Source organism: Solea senegalensis, unplaced genomic scaffold (genome assembly GCF_019176455.1).
Source record: "Solea senegalensis isolate Sse05_10M unplaced genomic scaffold, IFAPA_SoseM_1 scf7180000016231, whole genome shotgun sequence".
Taxonomy (NCBI): Eukaryota; Metazoa; Chordata; class Actinopteri; order Pleuronectiformes; family Soleidae; genus Solea; species Solea senegalensis.
Window position 1 is genome coordinate 1 of NW_025321664.1, and position 2,949 is coordinate 2,949.

At 41.4% G+C, this 2,949-nt stretch overlaps 1 long non-coding RNA gene and 4 other non-coding genes across 5 annotated transcripts; all 5 read right to left on the reverse strand.

The window, feature by feature from the left end:
* Positions 1 to 1,059: 1,059 nt before the first annotated feature.
* LOC122762924 lies at positions 1,060 to 2,943 on the reverse strand. Its single transcript, XR_006358789.1, has 5 exons — positions 2,328 to 2,943; positions 2,004 to 2,119; positions 1,684 to 1,784; positions 1,367 to 1,467; positions 1,060 to 1,149 (listed from the first exon to the last, which is right to left on the reverse strand). It is a non-coding gene; the product is annotated as an uncharacterized LOC122762924 (long non-coding RNA).
* LOC122762926 lies at positions 1,222 to 1,314 on the reverse strand. Its single transcript, XR_006358791.1, has one exon. It is a non-coding gene; the product is annotated as a small nucleolar RNA SNORD14 (small nucleolar RNA).
* LOC122762927 lies at positions 1,539 to 1,631 on the reverse strand. Its single transcript, XR_006358792.1, has one exon. It is a non-coding gene; the product is annotated as a small nucleolar RNA SNORD14 (small nucleolar RNA).
* LOC122762928 lies at positions 1,859 to 1,951 on the reverse strand. Its single transcript, XR_006358793.1, has one exon. It is a non-coding gene; the product is annotated as a small nucleolar RNA SNORD14 (small nucleolar RNA).
* Positions 2,194 to 2,286, reverse strand: LOC122762925. The gene has a single exon (XR_006358790.1). It is a non-coding gene; the product is annotated as a small nucleolar RNA SNORD14 (small nucleolar RNA).
* Positions 2,944 to 2,949: the final 6 nt, after the last annotated feature.

The following is a 2,949-nucleotide window of genomic DNA, read 5'->3' on the forward strand; positions in this document are numbered from 1 at the left end:
CTTTATATGTTGTACTTGTACAATGTTAATTAAAGGAGCGTCTTCACATCGCTTCACTCAAACTGGCGTGTAGCTTGGCTGCGAGCTAACGGTAGCTAGCTGGATGCTAGCAGCGTTTTAAGTCGCGGCTTTCGCTAACTAACGTTTAATTGTTTTGTTTTTTCCTCATTCATGACGACCGGGTCCGCGTCCCTCTGCGCCGTCTTACCTGCGGGTGCACGCCCGCCATCGCTCGCCGGTCACAGTTTCCCGGAGTACGATGGTACAGCAACTAGCCGTTAGCATAGCAACTTCGAAACGGACAGCGGGTACGGAGGCCCCGGCGGTCCAAAAAGGACGTTGGACTCCAAGAAAAAAAACATAACTGGAAGACGGGAAAAACGGATATTTGTCTCACAATATTTTAATAACTCAAAAAAAATGTAAGCCTAGGTTTAAAAATGGAGCTAAGGCTAAAACCAAGTGACCAATTTATTCATTATATTATAATACAAAAGCACCTTTCAGGTCACTCAAGGACACTTTAAGGAATGAATTAAAATCACACAATTAGCTAAACCAAAAAAAAAAAACACACACAAAATGAACGCAATAAAATAGGGCAGTGATGGTAAAAGCAGGGAGGTTAGAGGGAGTAGGCAGTCCAGAACAGGTGAGTTTTGAGTCTTGATTTGAAGATGGGGAGAAAGTCAGTTACAGAGGTCATGTGGTAGTGTTCCAGAGCGGCTGAAGGTGCTGCCCCCCCCCCGCAGTGCTTAGACTTACAATTCCCTTGTAGGCCACTTTGGATAAAAGCGTCTGCTAAATGACATAATCTAATTATTCTGATCAGTTGATAAATTGTTTGGGGTTCTTCCCCAAAATAAATGCATTTTCAGTTTGTTTGCCCCACTATGAGCATAAACCTTTGCTTTGTGGACAAAAACAGGAGTTTGGGAATAGGCTTTTTAATTAATCCACTAATCTTAAGTGAAGTGTTGTGGAGCAGCTCCAATAAAAACCAAATATAGAGCTAACAACCAGGCATTTATTAAATTCAAATGAATTCAGACACAATTGCACAATTTATAAATTTTATTATGCGATTAAAAAAAAGTCGACACAGCTTAGAAGGTGTGGTTCTCTGGAATGGTACGTCTGCACGTCAACCTGTGGAGAAAAGACAAGTTTGTTTTTTAAAAAATAAATAAAAATTCACTTTTGTACACAACTGGATCCGAGTCGCTCAGACATCCAAGGAAGGTTTGGGCCGTCTTTGGTCTTTCGACCTCTGGTGGAAACTACGAATGGCAGGAAATCACGTCATCACAGCGAGCTATAGTTCTTTATTTTCTGGACACAAATTACCAATTTAGGTTACACATACCTGAAATTATAGCAAGTGTGTGATGAGGCGCCAATCACGGGGTGGGGATGATTCACTCTGAAGGTCACCATCCATTTTCTACCACAGGAGGGTTGCGCGGCCTGAAGGGCAAACAAAAACAAGTTAATTTTGATGTTTAAGTCCAAAAAAAACAAAAAAGAGCACATCTGGTTCGCTCAGACATCCAAGGAAGGTTTGGGCCGTCTTTGGTCTTTCGACCTCTGGTGGAAACTACGAATGGCAGGAAATCACGTCATCACAGCGAGCTACAGTTCTTTATTTTCTGGACACAAATTACCAATTTAGGTTACACATACCTGAAATTATAGCAAGTGTGTGATGAGGCGCCATTCACGGGGTGGGGATGATTCACCCTGAAGGTCACCATCCATTTTCTACCACAGGAGGGTTGCTGGGCCTGAAGGGCAAACAAAAACAAGTTAATTCTGATGTTTAAGTCCAAAAACACCAAAACAGAAGACCACGTCTGGTTCGCTCAGACATCCAAGGAAGGTTTGGGCCGTCTTTGGTCTTTCGACCTCTGGTGGAAACTACGAATGGCAGGAAATCACGTCATCACAGCGAGCTATAGTTCTTTCCTTTCCAGACACAAATAATTAATTTAGGTTACACCTACCTGAAATTATTGCAAGTGTGTGATGAGGAGCCATTCACAGGGGACCAGAGATGATTCACCCTGAAGGTCACCATCCATCTTCTACCACTTTATCCTCCACAGGAGGGTCTCGGGGCCTGAAGAGCAAACAAAAAAAAGTTAATTTTGATGTTTAAATCCAAAAACACCAAAACAGAAGACCACGTCTGGTTCGCTCAGACATCCAAGGAAGGTTTGGGCCGTCTTTGGTCTGTCGACCTCTGGTGGAAACTACGAATGGCAGGAAATCACGTCATCATAGCGATTTTTAAATCCAAGTTGATTTTAAATCATGTCAACACTTACCAGTTTTTTTCAGCTTTGGTACGTCACCGCCATCATTGACTCACCGCCACCGACTGGGAAGCTCAACCTGAAAAGACGAGAGACAAATGTTAATTACGGAACCCAGAAATAGGAGATATTAATTCTGGTGGAAACCATGAATGAAAAACAAGTTAAAGCCCAAAATTTACATAAGCTTCTTTTTATTTTATTTTAAATAAAACAAACATGCACATAAACTTGTGCAACACATAAAAACTATAATTCACTTCTGTTGAGATGTTGAAACGTTTAACAAGCCAAAGTACATAAAGGGTGACATATTTACATAACAGGTTTGATGAAACCTTTCATTTTAACACACACACACACTTCACCTGTAAACAAATTAAATTATAATAACTATAAAGTTTTTACCAACAACTTCTAAATCTGTGAACACCTACATACTTCATTTTCTACATTGAATACAAACTACCTCGACTTTGCAAGTGTTGCATAATGCTTTTCGCGTATCTTCTATCGACACCCTGAAAAAACGCCCACACCGCTGACATTATCTCGCCTCAACACACTTTGTGCTGCACTTGCGTCACTGTCACATGCTCAAACAAATGCAGCATGGCCTTCCCTTCCCGACACA